General features: G+C 49.6%; 1 protein-coding gene across 1 annotated transcript in view; it reads left to right on the top strand.

The window, feature by feature from the left end:
* The window catches only part of LOC147097571 (uncharacterized), a 43,188-nt gene that overhangs the window by 20,763 nt on the left and 2,158 nt on the right, over positions 1–20,267 (top strand). The gene's annotated exons all lie outside the window — the stretch shown is intronic.

Here is a 20,267-nt window from a genome sequence, read left to right as displayed (position 1 = left end):
TAACTCATCCCTTCCCCATCACAAACTCCATCCCTTCCCCATCACTAAATCCATCCCTTCCCCATCACTAACTCATCCCTTCCCCATCACTAACTCCATCCCTTCCCCATCACTAAATCCATCCCTTCCCCAGCACGAACTCCATTTCTTCCCCATCACTAACTCCATTCCTTCCCCATCACTAACTCCATCCCATTCCCATCACAAACTGCATCCCTTCCCCATCACAATCTCCATCCCTTCCCCATCACTAACTCCACCCTTTCCCCATCTATAACTCCATCCCTTCCCCATCACTAAATCCATCCCTACCACATCACTAACTCCATCGAAGTTACCATCACTAACTCCATCACTTCCCCATCACTAACCCCTTCCCATACCCATCACCAACTCCATCCCTTCCCATCACTTAATCCATCCCTGTCCCATCACTCACTCCATCCCTTCCCCATCACTAACTCCATCCCTTCCCAATCACTATCTCCATCCCTTCCCCATCACTAACTCCATCCCTTCCCCATCACTAACTCCTTCCCTTCCCCATCAGTAACTCCATCCCGTCCCCATCACTATCTCCATCCCTTCCCCATCACTAATTCCATCCCTTCCCCATCAGTAACTCCTTCCCTTCCCCATCACTAAATCCTTCCCTTCCCCATCACTAACTCCATCCCTTCCCCATCACTGACTCCATCCTTTCCCCATCACTAACTCCATTCCTGCCCCATCAGTAACTCCATCCCATCCCCATCACTAATTCCATCACTTCCCCATTACTAACTCCAAACCATTCCATCACTAACTCCATCCCTTCCCCATCACTAACTCCATTCCTTCCCCATCACTAAATCCATCCCTTCCCCATCACTAACTTGGTCCCTTCCCCATCACTAACTCCATCCCTTCCCCATCACTAACTCCATCCCTTCCCCATCACTAACTCCATCCCTTCCCCATCACTAACTCCATCTCATCCTCATCATTAACTCCATCTCTTCCTCATCACTAACTCCATCCCTGCCCCATCACTAACTCCATCCCTTCGCCATTACTAAATCCATTCCTTCCCCATCACTAACATCATCCCTTTTCCAACATGAGATCCATCCCTTCCCCACAACTACATCCATCCCTTCCGCATCACCATCTCCATTTCTTCCCCATCACTAACTCCATCCCAGTCCCATCACTAAACCCATCCCTTCCCCAACACTAACACCATCACATCCCCATCACCAACACCATCCCTTCCCCATGACTGACTCCATGCCTTCCCCATCACTAAATCCATCATTTCCCCAACAATAACACCATCACATCCCCATCACCAACACCATCCCTTCCCCATGACTGATTCCATGCTTTCCCCATCACGAACTCCATCCCTTCCTGATCACTAACTCCATCCCTTCCCCTTCACTATCTCCATCCCTTCCCCACCAATAAATCCAACACTTCCCCATCACTAACAGCATCACTTCCCCATCACTAACTCCTTCCCTTACCCATCACGAACTCCGTCCCTTCCCCATCACTAACTCCATTCCTTCCCCATCACTAACTCCATCCATTCCCCATCACTAACTCCATGCCTTCCCCATTATTAACGCCATCCCTTCCCCATCATTAACTCCATCCTTTCCCCATAACTAACTCCATCCCTTCCCCATCACTGACCACATCCCTTCCCCATCACTAAATCCGTCCCTTCCCCAACACTGAGTCTATCACTTCCCCATCACTAACTCCAAACCATCCCATCACTAACTCCTGCTCTTCCCCATAACTAACTCTTTCACTTCCCCATCACTAACTCCATCCCTTCCCCATCACTAACTCCATTCCTTCCCATCATTAACTCCATCCCTTCCCCATCACGAAATCCATCCCTTCCCCATCATTAACTCCATCCCTTCCCCATCACTAACTCCTTCGCTTCCCCATCACTAACTCCATCCCATCCCCATCACTAATTCCATCCCTTTCCCATCACTAATTCCATCCCTTCCCCATCACTTACTCCATCCCTGTCCCATCACCAAATCCATCCTTTCCCATCACTTACTCCATCCCTGTCCCATCACTCACTCCATCCCTTCCCCATCACTAACTCCATCCCTTCCCCATCATTAACTCCATCCCTTCCCCATCATTAACTCCATCCTTCCCTGGTCATTAATTCCATCCCTTCCCCATCATTAACTCCATCCCTTCCCCATCACTATCTCCATCAGTAACTCCATCCCTTCCCCATCACTATCTCCATCCCTTCCCCATCACTAACTCCATCCCTTCCCCATCACTATCTCCATCCCTTCCCCATCACTAACTCCATCCCTTCCCCATTAGTAACTCCTTCCCTTCCCCATCACTAAATCCTTCCCTTCCCCATCACTAACTCCATCCCTTCCCCATCACTAACTCCATCTCGTCCTCATCATTAACTGCATCTCTTCCTCATCACTAACTCCATCCCGGCCCCATCACTAAATCCATCGCTTCGCCGTCAACAACTCCATCCCTTCACCATTACTAAATCCATTCCTTCCCCATCACTAACATCATCCCTTTTCCAACATGAGATCCATCCCTTCCCCACCACTACCTCCATCCCTTCCCCATCACCATCTCCATTTCTTCCCCATCACGAACTCCATCCCAGTCCCATCACTAAACCCATCCCTTCCCCACCACTAACACCATCACATCCCCATCACTAACACCATCCCTTCCCCATGACTGAATCCATGCCTTCCCCATCACTAAATCCATCCCTTCCCCACCACTAACTCCATCCCTTCCCCATCACTAACTGACTCCCTTCCCCATCACTAACTCCGTCTCTTCCCCATCACTAACTCCGCCCCTTCCCCATCACTAACTCCCTCCCTTCCCCATCACTAACTCCATCCCTTCCCCATCACTAACTCCATCCCTTCCCCATCACGAACTCAATCCCTTCCCCATCACTAACTCCGTCTCTTCCCCATCACTAACTCCGCCCCTTCCCCATCACTAACTCCATCCCTTCCCCATCACTAACTCCAGCCCTTCCCCATCACTAACTCCATCCCTTCCCCATCACTAACTCCATCCCTTCCACATCACTAACTCCATCCCTTCCCCATCACTAACTCCATCCCTTCCCCATCACTAACTCCTTCGCTTCCCCATCACTAACTCCATCCCATCCCCATCACTAACTCCATCCCTTTCCCATCACTAACTCCATCCCTTCCCATCACATACTCCATCCCTGTCCCATCACCAAATCCATCACTTCCCATCACTTACTCCATCCCTGTCCCATCACTCACTCCATCTCTTCCCCATCACTAACTCCATCCCTTCCCCATCATTAACTCCATCCCTTCCCCATCATTAACTCCAACCCTTCCCCATCACTATCTCCATCACTTCTCCATCAGTAACTCCATCCCTTCCCCATCACTAACTCCATCCCTTCCCCATGACTAAATCCATCCCTTCCCGAGCACTAAATCCATCCCTTCCCCAACATTTTCTCCATCCCTTCCCCATTACTTACCCCATCCCTTCCCCATCACTGATTCCATCCCTTCCCCATCACTAAATCCATTCCTTCCCCATCACTGACTCCATCCCGTCCCCATCACTAAATCCATTCCTGCCCCATCACTAACTCCATCCCTTCCCCATCACTAACTCCATTCCTGCCCCATCAGTAACTCCATCCCTTCCTCATCACTAAATCCATTCCTTCCCCATCACTGACTCCATCCCTTCCCCATCACTAACTCCAAACCATCCCATCACTAACTCCATCCCTTCCCCATCACTAACTCCAAACCATCCCATCACTAACTCCATCCATTCTCCATCACTAACTCCATCCCTTCCCCATCACGAACTCCATCATTTGCCCATCACTAACTCCATCCTTTCCCCATCACTATCTCCATCATTTCCCCATCAGTAACTCTATCCCTTCACCATCACTTCCCGATCGCTAACTCCATCACTTCCCCATCATTAACTCCATTACGGTCCAATCACTAATTCCATCCCTTCCCCATCACTAAATCCATCACTTCCCCATCACTAACTCCATCCCTTCCCCATCACTTAGTCCATCCATGTCCCATCACCAACTCCATCCCTTCCCCATCATTAACGCCATTCCTTCCCATCACTAACTCCTTCGGTTCCCCATCACTAACTCCATCACTTCCCCATCACTAACTCCATCCCTTCCCCATCACTAACTCCATCCCTTCCCCATCACTAACTCCATCCCTTCCCCATCACTAACTCCATCCCTTCCCCATCACTGACTCCATCCCTTCCCCATCACTAAATCCATCCCTACCACATCACAAATCCCATCGCTGTTACCATCACTAACTCCATCCCTTCCCCATCACTAACTCCACCCTTTCCCCATCAATACCTCCATCCCTTCCCATCACTTAATCCATCCATGTCCCATCACTAACTCCATCCCTTCCCCATCACTAACTCCATCACTTCCCCATCACTAACTCCATCCCTTCCCCATCACTAACTCCATCCCTTCCCCATCATTAACTCCATCCCTTCCCCATCACTTACTCCTTCCCTTCCCCATTACTAACTCCATCCCTTCCCCATCACTAACTCATCCCTTCCCCATCACGAACTCCATCCCTTCCCCATCACTAAATCCATCCCTTCCCCAGCACTAACTCCATCCCTTCCCCATCACTAAATCCATCCTTTCCCCATCACTAACTCCATCCCTTCCCCATCACTAAATCCATCCCTTCCCCATCCCTAACTCCATCCCTTCCCCATCACTAAATCCATCCCTTCCCCATCACTAACTCCATCGCTTCCGCAACACTAACTCCATCCCTTCCCCATCACAAATTCCATTTCTTCCCATCACTAACTCCATTCCTTCCCCATCACTAACTCCATCCCATCCCCATCACTAACTGCATCCCTTCCCCATCACTAACTCCTTCCCTTCCCCATCACTGACTCCATCCCTTCCCCATCACTAAATCCATCCCTACCACATCACAAACTCCATCGCAGTTACCATCACTAACTCCATCCCTTCCCCATCACTAACTCCACCCTTTCCCCATCTATAACTCCATCCGTTCCCCATCACTAAATCCATCCCTACCACATCACTAACTCCATCGAAGTTACCATCACTAACTCCATCACTTCCCCATCACTAACTCCTTCCCATACCCATCACCAACTCCATCCCTTCCCATCACTTCATCCATCCCTGTCCCATCACTCACTCCATCCCTTCCCCATCACTAACTCCATCCCTTCCCCATCACTAAATCCATCCCTTCCCCATCACGAACTCCATCATTTGCCCATCACTAACTCCATCCTTTCCCCATCACTATCTCCATCATTTCCCCATCAGTAACTCTATCCCTTCACCATCACTTCCCGATCGCTAACTCCATCACTTCCCCATCATTAACTCCATTACGGTCCAATCACTAATTCCATCCCTTCCCCATCACTAAATCCATTACTTCCCCATCACTAACTCCATCCCTTCCCCATCACTTAGTCCATCCATGTCCCATCACCAACTCCATCCCTTCCCCATCATTAACGCCATTCCTTCCCATCACTAACTCCTTCGGTTCCCCATCACTAACTCCATCACTTCCCCATCACTAACTCCATCCCTTCCCCATCACTAACTCCATCCCTTCCCCATCACTAACTCCATCCCTTCCCCATCACTAACTCCATCCCTTCCCCATCACTGACTCCATCCCTTCCCCATCACTAAATCCATCCCTACCACATCACAAATCCCATCGCTGTTACCATCACTAACTCCATCCCTTCCCCATCACTAACTCCACCCTTTCCCCATCAATACCTCCATCCCTTCCCATCACTTAATCCATCCATGTCCCATCACTAACTCCATCCCTTCCCCATCACTAACTCCATCACTTCCCCATCACTAACTCCATCCCTTCCCCATCACTAACTCCATCCCTTCCCCATCATTAACTCCATCCCTTCCCCATCACTTACTCCTTCCCTTCCCCATTACTAACTCCATCCCTTCCCCATCACTAACTCATCCCTTCCCCATCACGAACTCCATCCCTTCCCCATCACTAAATCCATCCCTTCCCCAGCACTAACTCCATCCCTTCCCCATCACTAAATCCATCCTTTCCCCATCACTAACTCCATCCCTTCCCCATCACTAAATCCATCCCTTCCCCATCCCTAACTCCATCCCTTCCCCATCACTAAATCCATCCCTTCCCCATCACTAACTCCATCGCTTCCGCAACACTAACTCCATCCCTTCCCCATCACAAATTCCATTTCTTCCCATCACTAACTCCATTCCTTCCCCATCACTAACTCCATCCCATCCCCATCACTAACTGCATCCCTTCCCCATCACTAACTCCTTCCCTTCCCCATCACTGACTCCATCCCTTCCCCATCACTAAATCCATCCCTACCACATCACAAACTCCATCGCAGTTACCATCACTAACTCCATCCCTTCCCCATCACTAACTCCACCCTTTCCCTATCTATAACTCCATCCGTTCCCCATCACTAAATCCATCCCTACCACATCACTAACTCCATCGAAGTTACCATCACTAACTCCATCACTTCCCCATCACTAACTCCTTCCCATACCCATCACCAACTCCATCCCTTCCCATCACTTCATCCATCCCTGTCCCATCACTCACTCCATCCCTTCCCCATCACTAACTCCATCCCTTCCCCATCACTAAATCAATCCCTTCCCCATCACTAACTCCATCCCTTCCCCATCACTAACTCCATCCCTTCCCCATCACTGACTCCATCCTTTCCCCATCACTAACTCCTTCCCTTCCCCATCAGTAACTCCATCCCATCCCCATCACTATCTCCATCCCTTCCCCATCACTAACTCCATCCCTTCCCCATCAGTAACTCCTTCCCTTCCCCATCACTAAATCCTTCCCTTCCCCATCACTAACTCCATCCCTTCACCATCACTTACTCCATCCTTTCCCCATCACTAATTCCATTCCTGCCCCATCAGTAAATCCATCCCGTCCCCATCACTATCTCCATCCCTTCCCCATCACTAACTCCATCCCTTCCCCATTAGTAACTCCTTCCCTTCCCCATCACTAAATCCTTCCCTTCCCCATCACTAACTCCATCCCTTCCCCATCACTAACTCCATCTCGTCCTCATCATTAACTGCATCTCTTCCTCATCACTAACTCCATCCCGGCCCCATCACTAACTCCATCGCTTCGCCGTCAACAACTCCATCCCTTCACCATTACTAAATCCATTCCTTCCCCATCACTAACATCATCCCTTTTCCAACATGAGATCCATCCCTTCCCCACCACTACCTCCATCACTTCCCCATCACCATCTCCATTTCTTCCCCATCACGAACTCCATCCCAGTCCCATCACTAAACCCATCCCTTCCCCACCACTAACACCATCACATCCCCATCAATAACACCATCCCTTCCCCATGACTGAATCCATGCCTTCCCCATCACTAAATCCATCCCTTCCCCACAACTAACTCCATCCCTTCCCCATCACTAACTGACTCCCTTCCCCATCACTAACTCCGTCTCTTCCCCATCACTAACTCCGCCCCTTCCCCATCACTAACTCCCTCCCTTCCCCATCACTAACTCCATCCCTTCCCCATCACTAACTCCATCCCTTCCCCATCACGAACTCAATCCCTTCCCCATCACTAACTCCGTCTCTTCCCCATCACTAACTCCGCCCCTTCCCCATCACTAACTCCATCCCTTCCCCATCACTAACTCCAGCCCTTCCCCATCACTAACTCCATCCCTTCCCCATCACTAACTCCATCCCTTCCCCATCACTAACTCCATCCCTTCCCCATCACTAACTCCATCCCTTCCCCATCACTAACTCCTTCGCTTCCCCATCACTAACTCCATCCCATCCCCATCACTTACTCCATCCCTGTCCCATCACTCACTCCATCTCTTCCCCATCACTAACTCCATCCCTTCCCCATCATTAACTCCATCCCTTCCCCATCATTAACTCCAACCCTTCCCCATCACTATCTCCATCACTTCTCCATCAGTAACTCCATCCCTTCCCCATCACTAACTCCATCCCTTCCCCATGACTAAATCCATCCCTTCCCGAGAACTAAATCCATCCCTTCCCCATCATTTTCTCCATCCCTTCCCCATTACTTACTCCATCCCTTCCCCATCACTGATTCCATCCCTTCCCCATCACTAAATCCATTCCTTCCCCATCACTGACTCCATCCCGTCCCCATCACTAAATCCATTCCTGCCCCATCACTAACTCCATCCCTTCCCCATCACTAACTCCATTCCTGCCCCATCAGTAACTCCATCCCTTCCTCATCACTAAATCCATTCCTTCCCCATCACTGACTCCATCCCTTCCCCATCACTAACTCCAAACCATCCCATCACTAACTCCATCCCTTCCCCATCACTAACTCCAAACCATCCCATCACTAACTCCATCCATTCTCCATCACTAACTCCATCCCTTCCCCATCACGAACTCCATCATTTGCCCATCACTAACTCCATCCTTTCCCCATCACTATCTCCATCATTTCCCCATCAGTAACTCTATCCCTTCACCATCACTTCCCGATCGCTAACTCCATCACTTCCCCATCATTAACTCCATTACGGTCCAATCACTAATTCCATCCCTTCCCCATCACTAACTCCAAACCATCCCATCACTAACTCCATCCCTTCCCCATCAATAACTACATTCCTTCCCCATCACTAAATCCATCCCTTCCCCATCACTAACTCCTTCGCTTATCCATCACTAACTCCATCCCATCCCCATCACTAACTCCATCCCTTCGCCATCATGAACTCCATCGTTTGCCCATCACTAACTCCATTCTTTCCCCATCACTGACTCCATCCTTTCCCCATCACTAACTCCATTCCTGCCCCATCAGTAACGCCATCCCATCCCCATCACTAACTCCATCACTTCCCCATTACTAACTCCGAACCATCCCATCACTAACTCCATCCATTCCCCATCACTAACTCCATCCCTTCGCCATCATGAACTCCATCGTTTGCCCATCACTAACTCCATCTCTTCCCCATCACTAACTCCATCCCTTCCCCATCATTAACTCCATCCCTTCCCCATCATTAACTCCAACCCTTCCCCATCACTATCTCCATCACTTCTCCATCAGTAACTCCATCCCTTCCCCATCACTAACTCCATCCCTTCCCCATGACTAAATCCATCCCTTCCCGAGCACTAAATCCATCCCTTCCCCATCATTTTCTCCATCCCTTCCCCATTACTTACTCCATCCCTTCCCCATCACTGATTCCATCCCTTCCCCATCACTAAATCCATTCCTTCCCCATCACTGACTCCATCCCGTCCCCATCACTAAATCCATTCCTGCCCCATCACTAACTCCATCCCTTCCCCATCACTAACTCCATTCCTGCCCCATCAGTAACTCCATCCCTTCCTCATCACTAAATCCATTCCTTCCCCATCACTGACTCCATCCCTTCCCCATCACTAACTCCAAACCATCCCATCACTAACTCCATCCCTTCCCCATCACTAACTCCAAACCATCCCATCACTAACTCCATCCATTCTCCATCACTAACTCCATCCCTTCCCCATCACGAACTCCATCATTTGCCCATCACTAACTCCATCCTTTCCCCATCACTATCTCCATCATTTCCCCATCAGTAACTCTATCCCTTCACCATCACTTCCCGATCGCTAACTCCATCACTTCCCCATCATTAACTCCATTACGGTCCAATCACTAATTCCATCCCTTCCCCATCACTAACTCCAAACCATCCCATCACTAACTCCATCCCTTCCCCATCAATAACTACATTCCTTCCCCATCACTAAATCCATCCCTTCCCCATCACTAACTCCTTCGCTTATCCATCACTAACTCCATCCCATCCCCATCACTAACTCCATCCCTTCGCCATCATGAACTCCATCGTTTGCCCATCACTAACTCCATTCTTTCCCCATCACTGACTCCATCCTTTCCCCATCACTAACTCCATTCCTGCCCCATCAGTAACGCCATCCCATCCCCATCACTAACTCCATCACTTCCCCATTACTAACTCCGAACCATCCCATCACTAACTCCATCCATTCCCCATCACTAACTCCATCCCTTCGCCATCATGAACTCCATCGTTTGCCCATCACTAACTCCATCTCTTCCCCATCACTAACTCCATCCCTTCCCCATCATTAACTCCATCCCTTCCCCATCATTAACTCCAACCCTTCCCCATCACTATCTCCATCACTTCTCCATCAGTAACTCCATCCCTTCCCCATCACTAACTCCATCCCTTCCCCATGACTAAATCCATCCCTTCCCGAGCACTAAATCCATCCCTTCCCCATCATTTTCTCCATCCCTTCCCCATTACTTACTCCATCCCTTCCCCATCACTGATTCCATCCCTTCCCCATCACTAAATCCATTCCTTCCCCATCACTGACTCCATCCCGTCCCCATCACTAAATCCATTCCTGCCCCATCACTAACTCCATCCCTTCCCCATCACTAACTCCATTCCTGCCCCATCAGTAACTCCATCCCTTCCTCATCACTAAATCCATTCCTTCCCCATCACTGACTCCATCCCTTCCCCATCACTAACTCCAAACCATCCCATCACTAACTCCATCCCTTCCCCATCACTAACTCCAAACCATCCCATCACTAACTCCATCCATTCTCCATCACTAACTCCATCCCTTCCCCATCACGAACTCCATCATTTGCCCATCACTAACTCCATCCTTTCCCCATCACTATCTCCATCATTTCCCCATCAGTAACTCTATCCCTTCACCATCACTTCCCGATCGCTAACTCCATCACTTCCCCATCATTAACTCCATTACGGTCCAATCACTAATTCCATCCCTTCCCCATCACTAACTCCAAACCATCCCATCACTAACTCCATCCCTTCCCCATCAATAACTACATTCCTTCCCCATCACTAAATCCATCCCTTCCCCATCACTAACTCCTTCGCTTATCCATCACTAACTCCATCCCATCCCCATCACTAACTCCATCCCTTCGCCATCATGAACTCCATCGTTTGCCCATCACTAACTCCATTCTTTCCCCATCACTGACTCCATCCTTTCCCCATCACTAACTCCATTCCTGCCCCATCAGTAACGCCATCCCATCCCCATCACTAACTCCATCACTTCCCCATTACTAACTCCGAACCATCCCATCACTAACTCCATCCATTCCCCATCACTAACTCCATCCCTTCGCCATCATGAACTCCATCGTTTGCCCATCACTAACTCCATTTTTTCCCCATCACTGACTCCATCCTTTCCCCATCACTAACGCCATTCCTGCCCCATCAGTAACGCCATCCCATCCCCATCACTAACTCCATCACTTCCCCATTACTAACTCCAAACCATCCCATCACTAACTCCATCCCTTCCCCATCAATAACTCCATTCCTTGCCCATCACTAAATCCATCCCTTCCCCATCACTAACTCCTTCGCTTACCCATCACTAACTCCATCCCATCCCCATCACTAACTCCATCCCTTTCCCATCACTAACTCCATCCCTTCCCCATCACTTACTCCATCCCTGTCCCAACACCAACTCCATCCCTTCCCATCACTTACTCCATCCCTGTCCCATCACTCACTCCATCCCTTCCCCATCACTAACTCCATCCCTTTCCCATCATTAACTCCATCCCTTCCCCATCATTAACTCCATCCCTTCCCCATCATTAACTCCATCCCTTCCCTGGTCATTAATTCCATCCCTTTCCCATCATTAACTCCATCCCTTCCCCATCACTATCTCCATCACTTCTCCATCAGTAACTCCATCCCTACCCCATCATTTTCTCCATCCCTTTCCCATTACTTACTCCATCCCTTCCCCATCACTGATTCCATCCCTTCCCCATCACTAAATCCATTCCTTCCCCATCACTGACTCCATCCCGTCCCCATCACTAACTCCATTCCTGCCCCATCACTAACTCCAACCCTTCCCCATCACTGACTCCATCCCTTCTCCATCACTAACTCCATTCCTGCCGCATCAGTACCTCCATCCCTTCCCCATCACTAAATCCATTCCTTCCCCATCACTGACTCCATCCCTTCCCCATCACTAACTCCGAACCATCCCATCACTAACTCCATCCCTTCCCATCATTAACTCCACCCCTTCGCCATCATGAACTCCATCGTTTGCCCATCACTAACTCCATCCTTTCCCCATCACTATCTCCATCATTTCCCCATCAGTAACTCTATCCCTTCACCATCACTTCCCCATCACTAATTCCATCCATTCCCCATCACTAACTCCATCCCTTCCCCATCACGAACTCCATCCCTTCCCCATCCTGAACACAATCATTTCCCCATCACTAACTCCATCCCTTACCCATTACTGAATGCATCCCTGCCCCATCACTAACTCCATCACTTCCCGATCACTAAATCCATCACTTCCCCATCACTAACTCCATCCCTTCCCCATCACTTAGTCCATCCCTTCCCATCACTAACTCCATCCCTGTCCCATCACTAACTCCATCCCTTCCACATCACTAACTGCATCCTATTCCCATCACTAACTCCATCCCTTCCCCATCACTAAATCCATCCCATCCCCATCATTAACTCCAACACTTCCCCATCATTAACTCCATCCCTTCCGCATCACTAACTCCATCCCTTCCCCATCACTAACTCCATCCCTTCCCCATCGCTAACTACATTCCTTCCCCATCACTAACTCCATCCCTTCCCCATCACTAACTCCATTCCTTCCCATCACTAACTCCATCCCTTCCCCATCACTAAATCAATCCCTTCCCCATCACGAACTCCATCCCTTCCCCATCACTAACTCCACCCCTTCGCCATCATGAACTCCATCGTTTGCCCATCACTAACTCCATCCTTTCCCCATCACTATCTCCATCATTTCCCCATCAATAACTCTATCCCTTCACCATCACTTCCCCATCACTAATTCCATCCATTCCCCATCACTAACTCCATCCCTTCCCCATCACGAATTCCATCCCTTCCCCATCCTGAACACAATCATTTCCCCATCACTAACTCCATCCCTTCCCCATTACTGACTGCATCCCTGCCCCATCACTAACTCCATCACTTCCCGATCACTAACTCCATCACTTCCCCATCATTAACTCCATTACGGTCCAATCACTAATTCCATCCCTTCCCCATCACTAAATCCATCACTTCCCCATCACTAACTCCATCCCTTCCCCATCACTTAGTCCATCCCTTCCCATCACTAACTCCATCCCTGTCCCATCACGAACTCCATCCCTTCCACATCACTAACTGCATCCTATTCCCAACACTAACTCCATCCCTTCCCCATCACTAAATCCATCCCATCCCCATCATTAACTCCAACACTTCCCCATCATTAACTCCATCCCTTCCGCATCACTAACTCCATCCCTTCCCCATCACTAACTCCATCCCTTCCCCATCGCTAACTACATTCCTTCCCCATCACTAACTCCATCCCTTCCCCATCACTAACTCCATCGCTTCCCCATCACTAACTCCATCCCTTCCCCATCACTAAATCAATCCCTTCCCCATCACTAAATCCATCCCTTCCCCATCACTAACTCCATCCGATCCCTATCTCTAACTCCATTCCTTCCCATCACTAACTCCATTCCTTCCCCATCACTAAATCCATCCCTTCCCCATCACTAACTCCATCCGATCCCTATCTCTAACTCCATTCCTTCCCATCACTAACTCCATCCCTTCCCCATCACTAACTCCATCCCTTTCCCATCACTAACTCCATCCCTTCCCCAACACTAACTCCATCCCTTCCCCATCACTAACTCCATCCCTTCCCCATCACTAAATCCATCCCTTCCCCATCACTAACTCCATTCATTCCCCATCACTAAAACCAACCCTTCCCCATCACTAAATCTGTCATTACACCATCACTAACTCCATCCCTTCCCCATCACTAACTCCATCCCTTCCCCATCACTAACTCCATCCCTTCCCCATCACTAACTCCATCCCTTCCCCATCACTAACTCCATCCCTTCCCATCACTAACTCCATCCCTTCCCCATCACTTACTCCATCCCTTCCCCATCACTAAAACCAACCCTTCCCCATCACTAAATCTGTCCTTACACCATCACTAAATCCATCCCTTCCCCATCACTAACTCCACCCCTTCCCCATCACTAACTCCATCCCTTCTCCATCACTAACTCCATCCCTTCCCAATCACTAACTCCATCCCTTCCCCATCACTAAATCCATCGCTTCCCCATCACTAACTCCATCCCTTCTCCATCACTAACTCCATCCCTTCCCAATCACTAACTCCATCCCTTCCCCAACACTAACTCCATTCCTTCCCCATCACTAACTCCATCCCTTCCCCATCAGTAAATTCACCCCTTTCTCATCACTAGCTCCATCCCTTCCTCATTAGTTACTCCATCACTTCCCCATCACCAGCTCCATCCGTTTCCCATCACTAACGCCATCCCTTCCCATCACCAGCTCGATCCCTTCCCCATCACTAACTCCTTCCCTTCCCCATCACCCACTCCATCCCTTCCCTATCACTAACTCTGTCCCTTCCCCATCACTAACTCCATCCCTTCCCCATCACTAACTCCATCCAATCCCCATCACTAACTCCATCCCTTCACCATCACTAACCATGTCCCTTCCACATCACTAACTCCATCCCTTCCCCATCACGAACTACATCCCTTCCCCATCACTGACTCCATCCCTTCCCTATCATTGACTCCATTCCTTCCCCATCACTAACTCCATTCCTTCCCATCACGAACTCCATCCCTTCCCCATCTCTATCTCCATCCCTTCCCCATCATAAACTCCATCCCTTCCACATCACTAATCTATCCCTTCCACATCACTAACTGTATCACTTTCCCAGCACTAACTCCATCCCTTCCCCATCACTAAATCCATCCCATCCCCATCATTAACTCCATCCCTTCCCATCACTAACTCCATCCCTTCCCCATCACTAACTCCATCCCTTCCCCATCACGAACTGCATCACTTCCCCATCACTAAATCCATCCCTTCCCATCACTAACTAAATCCCTTCCCAATCACTAACTCCAACCCTTCCCCATCACTAAAACCAACCCTTCCCCATCACTAAATCTGTCCTTACACCATCACTAACTCCATCCCTTCCCCATCACTAACTCCATCCCTTCACCATCACTAACTCCATGCCTTCCCCATGACTAACTCCATCCCTTCCCCATCACTAACTCCATCCCTTCCCCATCACTAACTCCATCCCTTCCCCATCACTAACTCCATCCCTTCCCCATCACTAACTCCATCCCTTACCCATCACTAAAACCAACCCTTCCCCATCAATAAATCTGTCCTTACACCATCACTAACTCCATCCCTTCCCCATCACTAACTCCATCCCTTCCCCATCACTAACTCCATCCCTTCCCCATCACTAACTCCATCCCTTCCCATCACGAACTAAATCCCTTCCCAATCACTAACTCCAACACTTCCCCATCACTAAAACCAACCCTTCCCCATCATTAAATCTGTCCTTACACCATCACTAACTCCATGCCTTCCCCATGACTAACTCCATCCCTTCCCCATCACTAATTCCATTCCTTCACCATCATGAACTCTATCCATTCCCCATCACTAACTCCATCCCTTCCCATCACTAACTCCATCCGTTCCCCATTCACGAACTCCATTCCTTCCCCATCACTAAATCCATCCCATCCCCAACACTAACTCCATCCGTCCGCATCACTAACTCCATCCCTTCCCCATCACTAACCATGTCCCTTCCACATCACTAACTCCATCCCTTCCCCATCACTATCTACATCCCTTCCCCATCACTGACTCCATCCCTTCCCCATCATAAACTCCATCGCTTCCCGATCACTAACTCCACCCCTTCCACATCACTAACTCCATCCCTTCCCCATCACTAAATCCATCCCATCCCCAACATTAACTCCATCCCTTCCCCATCATTAACTCCATCCCTTCCCCATCACTAACTGCGTGCATTCCCCATCACTAACTCCATCCCTTCCCCATCACTAACTCCATCCCTTCCCCATCACTAACTCCATCCCTTCCCATCACTAACTCCATCCCTTCCCCATCACTAACTCCATCTCTTCCCCATCACTAACTCCATCCCTTCCCCATCACTAACTCCATCCCTTCCCCATCACTAACTCCATCTCTTCCCCATCACTAACTCCATCCCTTCCCCATCACTAACTCCATCCCTTCCCCATCACTAACTGCGTGCATTCCCCATCACTATCTACATCCCTTCCCCATCACTGACTCCATCCCTTCCCCATCATAAACTCCATCCCTTCCCGATCACTAACTCCACCCCTTCCACATCACTAACGCCATCCCTTCCCCATCACTAAATCCATCCCATCCCCATCATTAACTCCATCCCTTCACCATCATTAACTCCATCCCTTCCCCATCACTAACTGCGTGCATTCCCCATCACTAACTCCATCCCTTCCCCATCACTAACTCCATCCCTTCCCATCACTAACTCCATCCCTTCCCCATCACTAACTCCATCTCTTCCCCATCACTAACTCCATCCCTTCCCCATCACTAACTGCGTGCATTCCCCATCACTAACTCCATCCCTTCCCCATCACTAACTTCATCCCTTCCCATCACTAACTCCATCCCTTCCCCATCACTAACTCCATCTCTTCCCCATCACTAACTCCATCCCTTCCCATCATTAACTCCATCCCTTCCCATCAATAACTCCATCCCTTCCCCATCACTAACTCCATCCCTTCCCCATCAGTAACGCCATTCCTTCCCATCACTCACTAAATCCCTTCCCAATCACTAACTCCAACCCTTCCCCATCACTAAAACCAACCCTTCCCCATCATTAAATCTGGCCTTACACCATCACTAACTCCATCCCTTCCCCATCACTAACTCCATCCCTTCACCATCACTAACTCCATGCCCTCCCCATGACTAACTCCATGCCCTCCCCATGACTAACTCCATCCCTTCCCCATCACTAACTCCATCCCTTCCCCATCACTAACTCCATCCCTTCCGCATCACTAACTCCATCCCTTACCCATCACTAAAACCAACCCTTCCCCATCAATAAATCTGTCCTTACACCATCACTAACTCCATCCCTTCCCCATCACTAACTCCATCCCTTCCCCATCACTAACTCCATCCCTTCCCCATCACTAACTCCATCCCTTCCCATCACGAACTAAATCCCTTCCCAATCACTAACTCCAACACTTCCCCATCACTAAAACCAACCCTTCCCCATCATTAAATCTGTCCTTACACCATCACTAACTCCATGCCTTCCCCATGACTAACTCCATCCCTTCCCCATCACTAATTCCATTCCTTCACCATCATGAACTCTATCCATTCCCCATCACTAACTCCATCCCTTCCCATCACTAACTCCATCCGTTCCCCATTCACGAACTCCATTCCTTCCCCATCACTAAATCCATCCCATCCCCAACACTAACTCCATCCGTCCGCATCACTAACTCCATCCCTTCCCCATCACTAACCATGTCCCTTCCACATCACTAACTCCATCCCTTCCCCATCACTATCTACATCCCTTCCCCATCACTGACTCCATCCCTTCCCCATCATAAACTCCATCGCTTCCCGATCACTAACTCCACCCCTTCCACATCACTAACTCCATCCCTTCCCCATCACTAAATCCATCCCATCCCCAACATTAACTCCATCCCTTCCCCATCATTAACTCCATCCCTTCCCCATCACTAACTGCGTGCATTCCCCATCACTAACTCCATCCCTTCCCCATCACTAACTCCATCCCTTCCCCATCACTAACTCCATCCCTTCCCATCACTAACTCCATCCCTTCCCCATCACTAACTCCATCTCTTCCCCATCACTAACTCCATCCCTTCCCCATCACTAACTCCATCCCTTCCCCATCACTAACTCCATCTCTTCCCCATCACTAACTCCATCCCTTCCCCATCACTAACTCCATCCCTTCCCCATCACTAACTGCGTGCATTCCCCATCACTATCTACATCCCTTCCCCATCACTGACTCCATCCCTTCCCCATCATAAACTCCATCCCTTCCCGATCACTAACTCCACCCCTTCCACATCACTAACGCCATCCCTTCCCCATCACTAAATCCATCCCATCCCCATCATTAACTCCATCCCTTCACCATCATTAACTCCATCCCTTCCCCATCACTAACTGCGTGCATTCCCCATCACTAACTCCATCCCTTCCCCATCACTAACTCCATCCCTTCCCATCACTAACTCCATCCCTTCCCCATCACTAACTCCATCTCTTCCCCATCACTAACTCCATCCCTTCCCCATCACTAACTGCGTGCATTCCCCATCACTAACTCCATCCCTTCCCCATCACTAACTTCATCCCTTCCCATCACTAACTCCATCCCTTCCCCATCACTAACTCCATCTCTTCCCCATCACTAACTCCATCCCTTCCCATCATTAACTCCATCCCTTCCCATCAATAACTCCATCCCTTCCCCATCACTAACTCCATCCCTTCCCCATCAGTAACGCCATTCCTTCCCATCACTCACTAAATCCCTTCCCAATCACTAACTCCAACCCTTCCCCATCACTAAAACCAACCCTTCCCCATCATTAAATCTGGCCTTACACCATCACTAACTCCATCCCTTCCCCATCACTAACTCCATCCCTTCACCATCACTAACTCCATGCCCTCCCCATGACTAACTCCATCCCTTCCCCATCACTAACTCCATCCCTTCCCCATCACTAACTCCATCCCTTCCGCATCACTAACTCCATCCCTTCTCCATCATGAACTCTATCCCTTCCCCATCACTAACTCCATCCCTTCCCATCACTACCTCCATCCCTTCCCCATTCACGAACTCCATTCCTTCCCCATCACTAAATCCATCCCATCCCCTTCACTAACTCCATCCCTTCCCCATCCCTAACTCCATCCCTTCCCCATCACTAACTCCATCCCTTCCCCATCACAAAATCCATCGCTTCCCCATCACTAACGCCATTCCTTCCCCATCACTAACTCCATTCCTTCCCATCACTAATTCCATCCCTTCCCCATCACTAAATCCATCCCTTCCCCAGCACTAACTCCATCCCTTCCCCATCACTAAATCCATCCCTTCCCCAGCACTAACTCCATCCCTTCCCCATCACTAATTCCATCCCTTCCCCATCACTAAATCCATTCCTTCCCCATCACGAACTCCAGCCCTTCCCCAGCACTAACTCCATCCCTTCCCCATCACTAAAACCATCCCTTCACCATCACTAACTCCATCTCTTCCCCATCACTAACACCATCCTTTCCCCATCATGAACTTCATCCCTTCCCCATCACTAACTCCATCCCTTCCCAATCACTAACTCCATCCCTTCCGCATCACTAACTCCATCCCTTCTGCATCATGAACTCCATCCCTTCCCCATCACTAACTCCATTCCTTCCCCATCACTAACTCCATCCCTTCCCCATCACTAACTCCATCCCTTCTCCATCGCTAACTGCATCCCTTCCCCATCACTAATTCCAATATTTCCCCATCACTAACTCCATCCCTTCCCCGTCACTAACTCCATCCCTTCCCCACCACTAACTCCATCCTTTCCCCATCACTAACTCCATCCCTTCCGCATCACTAACTCCATCCCTTCCCCATCACTAACTCCATCCCTTCCACAACACTAGCTCCATCCCTTCCCCATCACTAACTCCATCCCTTCCCATCAATAATTCCATCCTTTCCCCATCACTAACTCCATCCCTTCCCCATCACTAACTCCATCCCTTCCCCATCACTAACTCCATCCCTTCCCCATCACTAACTCCATCCCTTCCCCATCACTAACTCCATCCCTTCCCCATCACTAACTCCATCCCTTCCCCATCACTAGCTCCATCCCTTCCCCATCACTAACTCCATCCCTTCCCCAGCACGAATCACCAAAACTTCCCC

The sequence above is a fragment of the Somniosus microcephalus genome, chromosome 31 (genome assembly GCF_052327205.1).
Source record: "Somniosus microcephalus isolate GS21.2 chromosome 31, FLI_Smic_1.0, whole genome shotgun sequence".
In the NCBI taxonomy this organism is placed as follows: Eukaryota; Metazoa; Chordata; class Chondrichthyes; order Squaliformes; family Somniosidae; genus Somniosus; species Somniosus microcephalus.
Note: the sequence above shows the minus strand (reverse complement) of the source record. Positions and strands in the feature narration are given on the sequence as shown.